Genomic DNA, 15,973 nt, shown 5'->3' with positions numbered 1-15,973 from the left:
ACAGTTTGTGAAGGACCAGGTTTTTAACCTATGTTAGCTTTGCATACACATTTAAAATGCCCCCTCTTCCTGCATTTGAACACATTTGATTCAAGGCAGAACAAAACCTGGTATTCCATAAATGCGATCTGCTGCCACACCGGAAACACAGCGTCTCAATCCTTTCTGTTTTCACTTTAGGTGCAATCTCAAAAGCACGCAACACGTTAGCTTTCATACTAGCCTTCGCAGAAAGTTTACAAGTGTTGTGTTTCAAATTGAGTAGTTTGACTTTGCCGCTGCTGACACATTCATTCATCTTATATTCTAGTTCCTATTTCCCTTATAGACTCTGCGCATTGGAATAATATACACTATAGTTTTTGCATAGGACTAAGGTCAGTATGCCTCTATGGAGTACATTAAACTTAATTACTTGTCTGCCAGCTAACTCAGAGGTCACTAGAAACTTCTCGAATAAACAAGAAGGGAGATGTTTCTGACAACCGCATAAACATGACAACTTTGTTTCCCTTAGAATCGGTACGTGTCTCAGAATCGTGGTAACAAAAGATACGTTTCACTCAGTCAATCGTGCATGCTTAGTTGATTCAGAGTAACACAGAAATAGATAGACGGGCTTTTCAATAAAAGGATTTTATTGAACAGTCTTATTTCTCGTGTAAGAGATATGAGCTGTTACAATCATTAGACAGTAAGCAAGATATAATACCCACAGCATAAGCAGTAAGAATTAATAATACTGCAATAGCATTGTCTTTTAGCTATGACATATATTCATATATACATACATAAATAACACAGGCTAAAAAGTGAATACTCGTCTGATGCTTCTAAATAGTTCTACCCCAGTGTACCTAACCTAAGTGTAGTACCAGGAAAGAAGTAGGTGCTGTTTTCTATAGTATGTTATATACTAAGTTTATATGTCAAGAGTCCCTCTAGGTTCTTGTCAGCTCCATACCTTTAGAATGAGAGAGGTGGGAATCTCTTTCTGAATCTCAAACTCCAACTCCCCGCGAAGGGAGTCAGAACACTGGAAGCTGAATTCTCTGCGAGCAGGGATGACAGCGTCTGGTCAGTGCATCAGGCGGGGACTCGAATTCCTTCCGAACTTGCCGTGGCGAGCCGTATCGAGCTGTGTAGGTTAGTCGAGCTGAGCCGTGCCGTGCTTGCCATGTCAAGTGAAGGTATATTTATACCTGGAAGGTACTTAGGAATGCTTGCATTGACGTAAAGTCGGGCAGAGGAAGACGTCATGAATGAACCCCTAAGGAATAGTAGTTCATGCATAATAGATGAGTTCTTGGAGAAATCAATAATCCTAGCTAGGGAAAGTCCCGATGGCTTAAGGGTCTGGTTTCCAAGAACTTGTTGTGACGGTGGGATGGACGGATGTAGGTGACCATGCCTGTATATGGAAAGCATGGCTAATGCCTAAATAAGGACTGGGATTCTATGCCTAAATAAGGGCAATGCTAATTGTGCCTATATAAGGACATGATTCAGGGAAACCTATGTACTGGTATCTAAATCGAAACACAACAATCTCTTTCATGCAGATTTGAGAATGCTCAATAATCCTGGCCAATTTCACAGCTGTCTCTAAATCAGAATCTTCAGTGGCCAACAATTTCCCCTGATTTTGTTTTTTGGAGAAAATATCTTTATTGGCTTTATATAATCATGCATGCCAACGTACATTAGTTATTAAATGGCATACAATACAAGTTGAACATGGCTTTCCAAGATCTTACCACTTGGGCATTTACTGTATATTACAAAACTAATATTGTATCACATTTATTTAATTGGTGGCACGTAATACATGTAGTTAAAGGGTTGTCTGATAACCGTCTGCTCACCACTGTCTATTACACAGGGACTCTAATCTGATATGGCCCACCTATTTCTTGTGTTATAACTGCGCTTGCTCGTGCTATTTTCATTGTTCTCTGTGGCCTACTAACTGATAAGGAGTGCTGTGGGGGTCACCAGCAACTCCATGCAACAAGTTTTCCAATAGATTCACTAATTAACAAACTACTACTACTACAAAAAAAAAAGAACAGCCTTAAACATCGCATGCAGGTGCCGATAAGTCTGACAGGGTGTATGTAAAGGGTGGGTAAGTTAGTGTCCTCTCTTCCTGGCGAGTCAAATTCGGCCTATATAACTGTCGATCGAACCCCTATATCCATGTACTACTAAGTGTATTGTTATTGTTGTTATAATTATGAGGGGAGGGGCGCATAGGGTAAGGGGGAAACAATCCGGAAGCAGGACTTGGAGTGTCCCTGGCATGCCGTTTGCTCTGCCTCGCCCACTCACCTCCCCAGTGTCCAAGTTTCTTACTCCGTAGAGGACCCACTTTCACCATTGTTGCTATTAGGGCAGCTCGGTGGTCCCAGTTAAACAATGTGTCCCTCCATGCTTTAGCAATTGGGCGCTGGCGCAGTCCCTCACTTCCTCCCTACCCAGCGCTCTATCCTCCGCAGCAGCCCACCCCACCTAGACACTTCTTGTATCCATGTGTTACTCTGTGGTCTCATGGCTGATTTCCACTTTATCGCGATTCGCCTCTTGGCCAGTGCCATGGACAGATCAATAAATGTATTCCCCACTTTGAGCTTAGGAGGTCTAGGAATTAGGCTGTGTAGGCACACCGCTACTGAGTGGTCAAGCTCGCAATTTAGTGTATCATTGATCTTAGCTAATACTGTTGCCAAGAAACTTTACAGCGACGCACAGCTCCAGGTCATATGGAGAAAGTCTTCATCCAGGTGGCCATACCTTGGGCAGCCTCTCGGCTCTCCTCCAAAGGCAGCCTGGAGGCGATGGGGGGGGGGTTGGGGGGGGGGGGGGGGGGTTTCATGTTTGTCATTTGTACGTAATTGAATTGAAGGTATTTCAGATGGGTGCTGCGAGAAATCTTCTTGGGAGACTCCAATACATTCTGATTCGGTAAGTGTCCTGTTCAAGGATCTTTCCCATCTATCCCTCAATTTTCGCATCGGAGACAGAGACTCCTCGAGAAGTGATGCATAGAACCACTTTATGTGGTGCCCTGCTGTACCCAGTGTGATTAATGAGTGGAGAACCAAATGCTGTCTGGTTCGTCTCTTCCCATTCCCCACAGTCTCCCGAATGCCCACACCATCACCTCATACAGGAGGAACTGGCCTGGGGGAAGTCCACTCCCCTCCACTATTTCAGCAAAGGAAATTAAGCATTTATGTAGGTAGCAATCTCCCGTTGTCTCTATTCCAGCCTTGTCCAGGGCGCCAGTTGCTCCGCCCCCAGGATCGCTTGCGGGTCACTGTAGGGCAACCCCACCAGCGGCAATGTCGAGGAGTATCTCGGGGTGGCCGGCAGTCTTGTCATGCATCTTTTCCAACATTGTAGGGCTGTCGACTGTAATGTCGAGTTATATGGGACCCTTGTGACCTGGTTTAGAAGTTTTGCCAATAATTGGCGTGGGCGTTGCCCTTGCTTCACCATATAAGTCCCCTCCTGGTTTTCCCCCTCTAGCCATTGGTCTACTCATTATAGATGTGCAGCCAGCTGGTAAAATTCAAAATCGGGCACGCCTAGTCCCTCCCTCTCTCATGGGGCGTTGCAGGGTCCGCAGTGGTACTCTGCGTCTTCTGTCTGCCCAGATAAGTTCTTGTACCAGCGCATCCAGCGTCCGGGAACCACCCCGCTGGCATCAATACCGGTAAATTAGTAAAAAAAGTACAGTGAACGGGGTAGCATGACCATTTTATTCAGTGAGACTCTGGCCATCAGTGGTAGTCGCAATGAATTCCAAAAGGCCACGCTAGAGCGGAGCAAACGAAGGGCCCTGTCCAAATTGCCTTCCCTCATGTCTTCCAATGAATGAAAAATCTGGATACCCAAATATTTGAAGGAGCTGGGGGTCCAGTTAAATTCTGCAGGGAGCTTCCCTTGTCAATGGAAGGGCTCAACAACTGGGAACAGATGTGTTTTGTGCCAGTTAGCCCGGAGACCCGACAGAGACACAAAGTTCTCCAACAATCCGAAGGCCATTTCTGCCCCCCTTCATGGCGTCCCCCAAATACATCAACAAATTGTCTGCGTATAGGGAGATCACATATGTTCTGCCATTCAATGTCAGTCTCAGACCCTGCCCCCTCAGCTAAAGAGCTCGGCAAGTGGTTCCACTGCCAGCGCAAACAGGAGTGGGGACAGAGGGCACCCCTGGCGAGTACTGCGTGATATCTTATATTGTGTGGAAATAGTTTTACCCGTCTTGACTCTCGCTGTGGGGAGAGTGTATAACAGTTGAACCAATTTCAACTAGCCCTCCCCCAACCCCATTTTCCACAAGACTTCGAGTAGGTAGTCCCAATTCACCGTGTCGAAACACCGTCTCCAGGTCAACTGAGAGGAAGGCAGCACGAGTCAGTGCTCGTGCATCAGAATGGTAAAGCACTGAGTACAGCCTGCGTAAATTATATGATGTGTTTCGGGAGGGGATGAACCCATTTTGATAGGAGTGAACCAGGTGTTTCATATGCGGGAGCAGCCGAATTGCTAGTATCTTACTTAGTAACTTAAAATAAGTGTTTAGCATAGACAGGGGTCTGAAGTCTTTTACCCCTGCATCCTGGTTTGTGGTCTTAGGGAGCGGGATCACTAGCGCAGACCTCGTAGAGGACGGCAGGCATCCCAGTCAGAGAGCCTCACTGTACATAGTCACCAGACTGGGGGCTAAACTATCCCCGTACTTCGCATAGAACTCGGCAGGGAGGCCATCAGAACCCTGTGTATTCCCAATTGCCATCAATGTCATGGCGCCCCTCACCTCCTGTAGAGTTACCGGGCCTCCCAACTTTTCCGCAATTTCGTCGTCAACCACGCGAAGGTCTAGTGGACCATGAAGGCGCTAAGCTCTGCCCAGGAGGCGCCCATGGGGCAGTGTATAATCTTTCGCAGTATCCCTGAAAGATTGTATTAATTCTATCAGGGTCGTATTCATTTGTGCCATCATTGGACTGAATTTGGGTTATTGGGGAGCTCCGGGATTCAGGCTGAATAAGCCATGCCAGTAAGCGTACAACCTTCCCTTCCTCATTCTGGACTCTGTCCACATAAGCCCTGTAATCTTGGGATCCAAGCCATTCCAGAGCATCGTCATATTGTTTTTGAAATGGTCCTCAACTGATTGTGCGCCTGCACCCCTGGCCCCTGCATGTTATCCAGTGTACGCATTTCTCCTTCTAAATCCAGTAGCTCTCTGTGCAGTTCCCTCTGTATCCCAACTGTCTGTCCCATGCAGTGCCCCTCACCACCACTTTGAATGCCTCCCATTCTATCAATGCTGTAGTGGCTGTGCCTGTGTTCTCAGTAAAGTATGTGTCTATTGTTGTGCGCTAGGAATCTGCAAACGGTGCGTCTTCTAGTGCCACTTGGTTAAGCCTCCATGTAAGTATTGGGGGCCTATGCCCATGAGGTGGGGATATCATTAACAGGGGGCTGTGGTCTGAGAAGGTCCGACCAAGGTATTCCATATTTCTAATGGAGGTGCTTATTGCCGGGAGCACCAAAATGCATCCAATCTCGTGTGGGCGTGGTGTACGGGGGAATAAAAGGAATATTCCCTATCGCCACTATATTGGAGCCGCCATATATCCTGCAGTTCCCAATGTGCCATCCACTTCCGTAGCCCAGCTGTGTTCCTGTGTGCCTGAGATCCCAGGACAGGGGGGTGGGATCGGTCCAATTGCACATCCGGAACACAGTTAACATCCCCCCAACACCACCTGCCCCATCCGTAAGCTAAGTGCGCGAAGAGGGAAGACAAATAAGCCACCTTGTCCTGGATGGGGCATATCAGCAATCCTGTGTAATCTCCTGACTTAGCAAGCGCTCCGATATTAGCACATATCTTCCCTCCTTGTCCATCCGTGTACGTGTTGCCTCAAAGGGGACCCCCGGACGGACCCATACCAGCACTCCCTGGGCATAAGCTAAAATCGTAGTGGCAAAGATCTGCCCTCTCCAGCTCCTTTTTAGACTCCTCACCTCCCCCTGTGTGAGGTGCATCTCCTGCAACAGCGCTATCTGTATTCCCCTACGCTTCAAGTAACTATGAACATGACGCTTGGACATGGATCCCATCCCCCTAATATTCCATGTGAATACTTTCAGGTCCTGGTTCGTAACTGTCTTCTCAGGTAGGTCCGGACTCTCTTCCCACTGGGATCTCCCACCCTTTTTAGTCCCTTTAAAGCCTGATTCAGAGCATTCTCGCATGCATGAAAAACATAACAAAGCAAACATAAAAAGTCCCAACTTACAACTCCCCGGTCCCCGGGCATCCTGGCAACGGCCATCTGCCCAAACTTCAAATGTACTGTAGTGCAAAACATCGAATGCCCAAACCAGTCTCAGTGTGAGCCTTCCGGGGGGTCGTGGACTCACAAGGCTGCGTGCTGCGTTGAGTTCAGCTAACATATAAATCACTTTACGAAGTGTGGCGGTGTCATCCGCACCGGCCTAGAGTTACGACCAGCCTGAGGTGGCCATCTCTCCCTATATGATGTCATCTACTGCGTTCGGAATCACCACTGGGAGTTCCAGACTCTTCCTGTCTGGTGTATCCGATTCCGGAACCTTCAGTCCCTTTCATGCATCCTGACCCCACCTCTGATGGGGAGCCACTCATCTTAGCGATTTCAGGAACCGCCTGTAGTGCCGCAGCCCTCTCTCGTTCTGTCTGCGAGGAATTCGGCTTCCTCACCCCAATACGTTGGTGGGTGCGCTTCCTGGGGTCCCGGCTCCTTACCACCCGCTTGGGCTTAGGCTCTGGCCCTGTCCTCTCTGTTTGGTAGGCATCTATCTAGTCCGAAGCCATTTTGGGACCTTCGCAGAAGTGGGTCTTATCATCTACGACAATGCGGAGCCTGGCGGGGAACATAAGAGAGTACTGGTTACCCTCCTCTCTAAGAGCTTTCTTGACCTCCAGGTATGAGGCGCGCTTCCGTTGGACCTCCAGGGTATTATCAGGGAACATTGAGACCTTAGCATTGTTCACCAGAAAGGGGCCATCTCTGCGGGCGTTATGCGGGAGGATGTCTCTATCTCTATAATGCAGTAGCCTGGCCACCACTGGTCGCGGAGGGTGGCCCGGCGCTAGAGGATGGGCCGGTACTCGGTGCGCCCTTTCCAGTGTGAAGAACTGCATCAGTGCCCCAGGGGCAACCACTTCTTTAAACCATGGTTCTAGGTACACCACCATGTTTCCGTCCTCAATCCCCTCAGGCAGGCCAAGTATCTGCATGTTGTTTCGACTGCTGTGTCCTTCAACATCCTCCGCTCGATGCTCTAAGGTCCGGACCCTGTTGGTTAATTCCTCCACCTGCTGCGTAATGGCTTTGCGAGCAGGCAATAGGTCCTCGAGCCCCGATTCCAAACTTTCACCCTTTCATAGAGTTTTTGATATTCCGCTCGGAGGAGCCCAAGGCCTACCGCCACTGTGTTTATGTCCTGGTGGAGCGTGGCTTTCATGTCAGAGATGGCCTTCAGAATCTTAGACAGTTGTTGCTGAATAGGGTCCAGTTGGGGCTCAGGGCTGCTCCGCACCTGTTCTCGCTGGTCTTCTTCTTGTTCCAGGATAGCCCCAGCTTGCTTCCCCCGGATTTTACCCATCCCTGCAGCCACAGCTAAGCACTGTTCGACCGTGGCCTTCAATCGACGCCATTCATGGGTTCACCCACCAGGTCTGGGGGAATTCACACTTTTGGTGCACCAGGCCCACGCTGTTGGTCACTAAGGAGTTCACCCTCCAGGGGTCGAGGGGGAGGCAAACCGGAAAAAGTCAGCCGGTGGGGAGGGGGGCCTAACAGCGCCTTCTCCAGTCCCTTCAGTCCCATATCCTCACAGCCCCAGGGCCCTCACACTTGTACCAGAGCAGGTGTCTACTCTGTCTGCATGGGCCAGCAGCTGCCAGGCGCCCCCCCAAATGGTCCGGGGAGAGACCTGACCTCAACAGAACAGGCAAGCTACCGCAGTCGTCTCCGTCGCTCATCAGGCTGCCCCGCCCGGCCGCACATGTAGTCCTGGCCGTTCCGGTTTCTCCCTTGGGGGTCGGCAGGGGCAGCGATCTTGCCCCAGTCGGGGACACCAGACTCCCCGCTGCAGCACTCACCACTACTTCTTCTCGCGGCTCTTCTGCTGCTTGGGCTTGGCCGGTGCCACATACTCCGTTGTGGCAACGTCCCCGCCGCGTGTACAGGCCTCACTACGCAGGTTCTGGGACACGCCGGTCCCCTAGCTCTATCAGCCCCCACCACGCAGTGCAGTGGCGGCACCCAAAGCTCACTGTCTGGGCGCGATTGCCGTCTCGCAGCCGGGTTCCACAGTTGCACCGCGTCCTCAACGGGCCGGCCCCAGCAGCTCCAGCCCAGCACTCGAGCCTGGGGCTCCAGGCCTAGACAGTTTGTCCGGCCTTTCTCCAGGCAGCAGCCGAGGTCTCGAGCCCCAGCACCTCAGCAGCCACCGCCACTCCGGCTCCCAGCAGCTATCCCACCTTTTCAGGCCACCTAGGCTTGACTGAGCCTCTTTACTTGTCGAATAATTGAAGTGCCGGTGCGGAGCTCACAGCTCACGTGTCCGCCATCCTCGGCTGATTCACCACGCCCCCCCCTCCTGAATTTTCGTGTTGCAATTTCTCTCAATCAATGGTCCCAAATTATCTCATTTTTGAACTCTCTATAGCTGCACGTGACAGCAAGTGTCCAAAAAGCAGCCACAAAATCAATAGTTTCACCCCACAACCTGAGAGCGCTGCAGGAATTTATGACGTTCTAGCAGCAGATTCTTGTTGGCATTGAACCTTTTATCTCAGGTATTAATGATAGGTGCATAATCATCCATGCTACTGCAAAATTTGGGACCCCCTCTGGGAAAAAATAATTTAAGGCCAGGAAGAAGATGGGAAAAGTCAAACATCCAATGAAAACGCTCCCTCAAGGCCTATATTTCTTTTGCCACCGAAACTGAGTTCGACATGGGCTCAACAACCAGTTAAATCATTTCAATAAAGCTAACATAGTTGATTTTAGCATCATTACTCCCTACAGTATATTGTATGTACCTTTGAACTCTATGTGGAAATGCTGTCGACTTTTATTGAAATATATATATATATACAAAAAAAGTATTAAAGGTGAAATAAGAAAGAAATGAATTGCAATTAAACACATAGAGAAATTAAATAAACAATGATGATAAAATCAACTGTTAGCTTTATTGAAATGATTTACCTGGTTGAGCCCATGTCGAACTCAGTTTCGGTGAAAAAAGAAATATAGGGCTTGAGGGAGCGTTTTCATTGGTTGGAGGCATAATCATTCATGACCATTACAGCATCACCATCGTCCCCTCCACCAGTCTGGACATTAAACAATTGCCAATGGAATTGTTTTTAAGATAGTTCACTCCTCAGAACCTAGATTGTATAAATGAAGAGCTTTTTTTAGAGGTGAATGTTTCACTATCAATAGCCTCTAAGTAGGCTTCAAAACGTTCGTTCCACTGTTGCCAGTTCAACAGAGGGGTTCCTGGCCCTTGGAGGAATGGTGATGGGGCTAATACTCTTTTCCATGAGGTTATTCTGAGTGGGTGGGTTGCTGCAACTCTGTCAAAAACTGGGACACAAAGTATAATTTGCACGCAAATCCAGTACCCTGGAAACTGGTGTAGACTACTTGCACACTATCAAGGGGCGTGCCTGTCGCCGATAATGCAGGGGTAACGATAATCACTGATGTGTGCCTGTCACCGTAATTCAATCAATCAATCAGGGGTTTGTATAGCAAGGCTACTCACCCATGAGGGTCTCAAGGGTCTACAGTGCAAGCTTACTAACTAAAATTGGTCAGCTGAGAAGTGAGATCATTCAAACATGACCACCATGTTACACTCGCGCAGCGTGTCTTTCAAAGGTGAGCGGAGCGAGTTATTGCAGTCACCGATGCCCAGATGGAGGCCACAGGGCAATTCACACACGCAACCAATGCACCGGGTGATGCGTGGGCAAAACTCTATCTCAGAAGGAAGCACGCTCCACACCGGGCAGTGAGTTGCACACGCCAAGCACAACACAACACACACCTGACACTTCGGTACATGGAGAAATGACAGTCCAGAAACCGCGTGTATCGCCAGGCACGGTCCAGGAACAGTGCCGCAGCACCAAGAATGGGGATGTTGGGACACAGTGGGTCGTCACCACTGAAAAGAAGCTCAAGGCACCGGGTAAGGAAGGGCTTGACTTCATTAAAGCTGTCGTCTCATACCCACGGCAGCAACTGCCATCAGAACCCTCGCCCACAACACTCGCCCAGGAACCTGGGATATATGCCACCCCTTCCGAGTACCAGCGTGCGCCGCATCGGTTAGTCTAACGCCTGATGTGTGGTACATGGCTGGGCGGCCTCAGGGACCAAGGTATGGCCTTCAAACCCCAGGCCGGTTAAAGGTTTCACTTATGAGATGGGTGGAATTCATTTCAAATGAGTGTTTGCCACCTATGGTGTATCTGACCAATCTCTCATTCACATCTGGTCCGCTCACAGTTAAATTCCTAAACCTTTCCCTGCATCTGCTGTAGCAAAAGGATGTACAGGTCCTTAAGACTGAAGACAGCTCACCTTCAATGGCTCGTAAGCGGCTGCTACCGGCAGGGGCTTCTTCTTCTGGTGGGTGTCCCTGGCCCGGCGGTGGTGGCGGCGCTGACGTCGGGTCAGCTGGCGACAAGCACGAGCCCTCTACCGCTTACTGGCCGTGCGCCCCACGCGCACCGCCTCGCGGCAGGCACGCGCAGCACCGTGGCAGTCAAGCGCTGGACGCAGAGCAGCACCTCGTTGCAGTCACGCGCCCCACTACGGTGAACGTCCGCGTGACAGCGTCCAAAGAAGGTGAGCGGTGTAGGAGAGGATACATAGACCTAGAAGAGGGACTGCGCCCACCATTCGAAGGGGACCCCGAGTAACAAGAGTCAATCAGATGGCCAGGTTCAAACCGCTACAGTTAACGGCAGAGGAGTAAGCGGCTGTTATAGGTGGTGTCAAGCATTCGAAATAATTAATACAAATAATTAGGGACGCCTTGTTCAACTTAAAAAATGTAAACGAATTTATTAAGAGACTCAAACGCACACAACAGGAACCTTTGATCCATACTTGCCAACATTTTAGAGCAAGATAGTGGGAGATAAAAAAAAATTGGTAGTTAGAATGTATTTTGTCAATTGAGACTGAAGCAGAGGCAATCTGTCTGAATTGCTCTATTGGCATGTAGGTGTCAGACAATTATCATTTCATTTTTGGCAATTTAGTAACAGCGCAAAATCAATCAATCAATCAATCATAGCATTTGTAAAGCGCACCACATACCCGTGAAGGTCTCAAGGTGCTGGGGGGAGGAGGGGGCGGGGGGTGCTGCTACTGTTCGAAGAGCCAGGTCTTGAGGAGACTCCTGAAGGATAGAAGGTCTTCGGTCTGCCGTAGGTGGATGGGGAGGGTGTTCCAAGTCTTGGCGGCGAGGTGGGAGAATGATCTGCCGCCGGCGGTGACTCTTCGGATGCGGGGGATTGTGGCGAGGGTGATCCAGCGCGAAGTGCTAAAACCCCAACAACGAGACCACAGATCTTCCAACATTCATACATTCATTCATTGGTGGGGCCCATAACACCAACATTCATCCTTCATAGATCTATAGTCATAACACATGAGGGGATGATTACTCCGTACGCTGGAATGGGAGGAAAAATTATACACAACTCCTGATGAGCAATAGACTTCCCTACCTCACCAGAATCTAGACATCACCTAGTAAATCCTCCCATGAACAGGCCATGGATCAGCTGAGTTGCTGGGTAAGGCGACACTTAAATTCTCTAAACAATATAAAAATAATTCATCACTCAAATAATAATACCAACACAGTTTCTAGTAATAGTACATAAATATTTTATCAAAGAGAAAGTATGGAAAATACGTCATAATACATTCAATATCCCTATCAGTATATTTACCTATTCTGGCTAATTGTCGTCATCTAAGTCAGGTTCAATCAGTCATCTCTGTGCCCATATGTGACCAGAAAGTTCTCAAAGAAATTGGGCATTCAGATCAGTCCATCAGAGTCTTGGGCAGACCACTGTCCAGCAGAGTCACCGTCCACTCCGTCAGCGTAGTGTCAGGAATCAATAAGGTTTCAAAAGAAGAGCGACATTTTACCTCTCTAGTCTAAGACTTTTATAGGGAAGTAAACGGAACTAGAAGTTACATTATATGTCTAAATCATTGCTGATTGGTCTACTGGGATCATTCTACTTGCTTCCCAGCGCTAAATGTTGCGTCTTAATATTATACTTTTTTAATATTCATCAGAAACATTTTTCCCCGTTCTTCCGGGTCAAATACAGTTCCACTATCATTGATATCGGTGAAACAATCTGGTCTCATCAGCTTAGGTTTGGGACGGTCCATTGTTTATAAATTTTACTCTCGTACAAGATCCATGTCCATGGAAGTTGCAACTGTTGCAACACTCTAATTCTTACAAAGTTATGTGACTTGCAATGTCATTGCCCCATGACGATTCATCTGATTCTGTTAGTCTCTTGTTGGGATTTCTTCCCACCAGTCTGTCTGGATGTGTAAGTAGGTTGGCTTTAATTATAACATCGTTTTAGCTGCACAACTTATAACTTTCTCTTTGCTTGGCAAGCAGCCTGGACTGGCTGTCCTTGATGTCCTCATCTTTGCCGGGTTCATGTGTAGGCCGCTGTATCTGGCAGAAACGCATGCGCACATCGCCCATTTGCACTTTCAGTCAATCGTCTTGTCAGGGAAAAGGGACCAGCAGCCATCTTGCGGCCCAAGTCATGTCAACTTAAGTGAAAAGAACATAAAATGTAATTAATACATCGAAAAGGCTATTACAGTGTTATTCCCTCAATAAACCCTTTATGTGTATGCATTTATCTAGCAATAAGCAACACATATCACAACACATACTTATTTTAAAGCACAGAATCACATAAGCAACATATAACATGTAATTTCTAATAAACTATTGTTAATATGCGTACGCAAATCAGTTTACATATTATTTAGGCCATACCAATGCAGTTCCCACGTGTAATTTCATGTTAGTAATGTTGGTTAATTTCCAAACGACAACTTATTAATATAATTATGATTATTCATTAGTCGACTTAGTTCTAGACCCCAAAAATAAGGGGGTACTCAAATTTTAAGAAAACCCCGCTCCATCAATCCCCCCTTTGGTGATTTCTTTAATCACCACATACCATCCAAATTTAACACCTTTTTGCGGAGATTTGAAATGACTTCTTGTTCAAAGTTTAGTTTCAGCTTCTTCTCTTTTTGCTTTCTTGTATATTTTCTCTTTTAACTCATCTAAGGCAATTTCTTCCATTTCTATATCTTGACTTCTTTCTTTTCTTTTTAAATTTTCTCTTTTTGTTTTATTCTTTGATCTTCTATTTCTACAACATATACACCCTAATCTTAATATTAATAAGGCAACGGCTACACATGTTAATGGAAACAAAATTTTACCTAATATTGTACTACCTAGTTTGGCTAAGAAATCTTTAATAGCAGCAATTTTCTTTCCAATCTTTGTCCATACATTTTCAGCCTCCAGTGGTACTAATTCCTCATGCAAATCCGTAATATTTTTGATATAGATCTTTAGATCTTTGCTTTCGTCTGGAATGTAAGTGAAACAATGTTGAACCTTCAGCATTCCACAGACTCAACCCTCTTTTGCCAATAAGATATCAAGGGCAAGTCGATTTTGCATCACCATAGCACGCATGGCAACCATTTCAGTATTAGTTGTAGCAGTTTGTGAAATGTCCTGTGTTATTTGTACCCCGAGATATCTGATCTGTCTTTTTGAAATTACATTCTCGGTTGCTTGGTTCCAAGTCATAATTTCCGTTTTATCCGCATTCAAACGATATTCTGAAACTAATCCAAAGTTGTTTGTGATATATTGAACCCTTGGCCTGCAGAATTAGGGAGCTAGATAACATCCCCCTCTTTAGATTTCAGGGTTGGATCAGAAAGATCGGCCTCTATGCTGACGATATAGTTATTTTAACATCAGATTTGAATCAAGCTTTGATTAGCAGTGCTTGTTGACAAGCGATCCACTACTGTTGATAGTTTTCTAATGTTTCCTGCATTCAGAGTTATTCCTGCATTCAGAGTTATTCCCACTGCTGGTATCAATGCACTAAAGATATCACCTACAATTTCTGTCCAAGATTCTCTTTTCCTGCGCACTAAATGAGTGTCTAAGCTATTTACACCTTCTTCTCTGTCCATGTGAAAGATTATTGGAAAGACCAGGCCAACATAACATGTGCCATACCAATTGTCTGGCAAACGATAATAAGCCTTATTCCCACAAATATAATATAATCCAGGAAAGACTGGATCATCTCCACCTCTAAATCCCCATCCACTTGCAATAAAATATGTATCATGGCACTCACTAGTCCCAATAAAATAATAATCGTATTGGGATCTTTCCCTCGTAATACACAATTTCCCTTTTTGAGATGCATCTATGGCCATAGTTGGACTGGCTCCATTTTCTAATTGTTTTTCTATGTTTGAATCCCAAACCATTCTATCCATTTTTCCACTTTCTGCTTTCTTGTGCATCTTCAATCTCCTTTCCTCAACCATGTCTAAAAATGTCTTTTCTTCTTTCTTCAAGCTACAAGTTAAATTATTTCTACAAATATATTCTAATGTTAACTCTTTAGTTTCTATGAAAATTTCACCTAACACTTTGGCAGTTTTAGCTGGGTTTAATTCGTTATTCATAGGCAAATGTCCAAGAATGTTATCTACATCTGAATATTTATATTCTAATTTCTCTGATTTATAAAACAAACTAACTAACATACTACATGTTATTCCATAAGTAACTGGAAGATGATGATATGTCACTCCCTCTGCCACAGAAGAAGGTAACTGCATGCATACATAGCAGTCCCTTACATCCATTGTTTTCACATATTCATATAATAACTTCGAAAATACATTGTTAGAAAAATCATTAATAGACCTATCTTTGTGTAAATGTGTATTAGTTTTAACTGTGGGTATTACCTTTACAATTTTTCCTATATTAGTTTTGTTTTCAACATGTCCTCCTACCGTGTCTATTGTTACTTTGAAATAAATTACTAGAGCTAGAACACTCCATAAAAGCATTACGAATCCTGTAAAGCAACAACATGTCTCGCACCATCTTCTCATGAAGGTACATCTACCTGTGCTATTCTCTGCCTTAGCCATATTTACTAAAATGAACTGTGTCTTTTGACTTAGCCTCTGTGATGACTGGGTTTATCCCTAGGCTGCGAAGCCCCTGCAGGGTTTTTACCAGTCTTACTTTTACTTCTTTATTATCTTCACAACTTCTTAGTTTTTATTCAGTGCACCATTTCATTATTCTTTGGTTCTTTTCCGTGATCTGGATACAGAATTTCCTGAACTTCCGTTTCTTCTTCTCCAATGTTGGACAAGATAACTCTCAGGATTCCTGCTTCCTCTTCTTCTTTAACCACTTTCAGCAAAGCCTCCTCTGGATTTCTTTGACTATCTGTCTCTTGCACTTCATCAGGCAGTGCCACATACGTCAATTCTGGTGACTTGTACTTCTGGTTGGGTTTTCTTATTCTCTTTGCTTCTTGAGTTACAGCTGTTTCTGCTGTTTCGCCTTCTTTAGGCTTATCTTGACTTGAGACTTCGTTCACTTGTTCAGCTACTGACAGTTTTATTCTTGTCAGCCGATATCTCAATCTTCTTATTTTGTTTGGCCAGACCTCTGGTCTCACAGTCTTTTTCAATTTTCTTTCTTTAACACCCTTCTCATCTTTTTCATTCTT

General features: G+C 46.1%; 1 long non-coding RNA gene across 1 annotated transcript in view; it reads right to left on the bottom strand.

The window, feature by feature from the left end:
* LOC146808460 (uncharacterized) overlaps positions 1-10,867 on the bottom strand; it is a 147,755-nt gene extending 136,888 nt beyond the window's left edge. Inside the window, exon 1 of the long non-coding RNA XR_014967991.1 lies at positions 10,680-10,867. This is a non-coding gene — a long non-coding RNA (uncharacterized LOC146808460). The remainder of the gene's footprint in view (positions 1-10,679) is intronic.
* Positions 10,868-15,973: the final 5,106 nt, after the last annotated feature.

This window comes from Triturus cristatus, chromosome 8 (genome assembly GCF_964204655.1).
Source record: "Triturus cristatus chromosome 8, aTriCri1.1, whole genome shotgun sequence".
NCBI classification, from domain to species: domain Eukaryota; kingdom Metazoa; phylum Chordata; class Amphibia; order Caudata; family Salamandridae; genus Triturus; species Triturus cristatus.
This window is presented reverse-complemented; position numbering and strand designations above follow the sequence as displayed.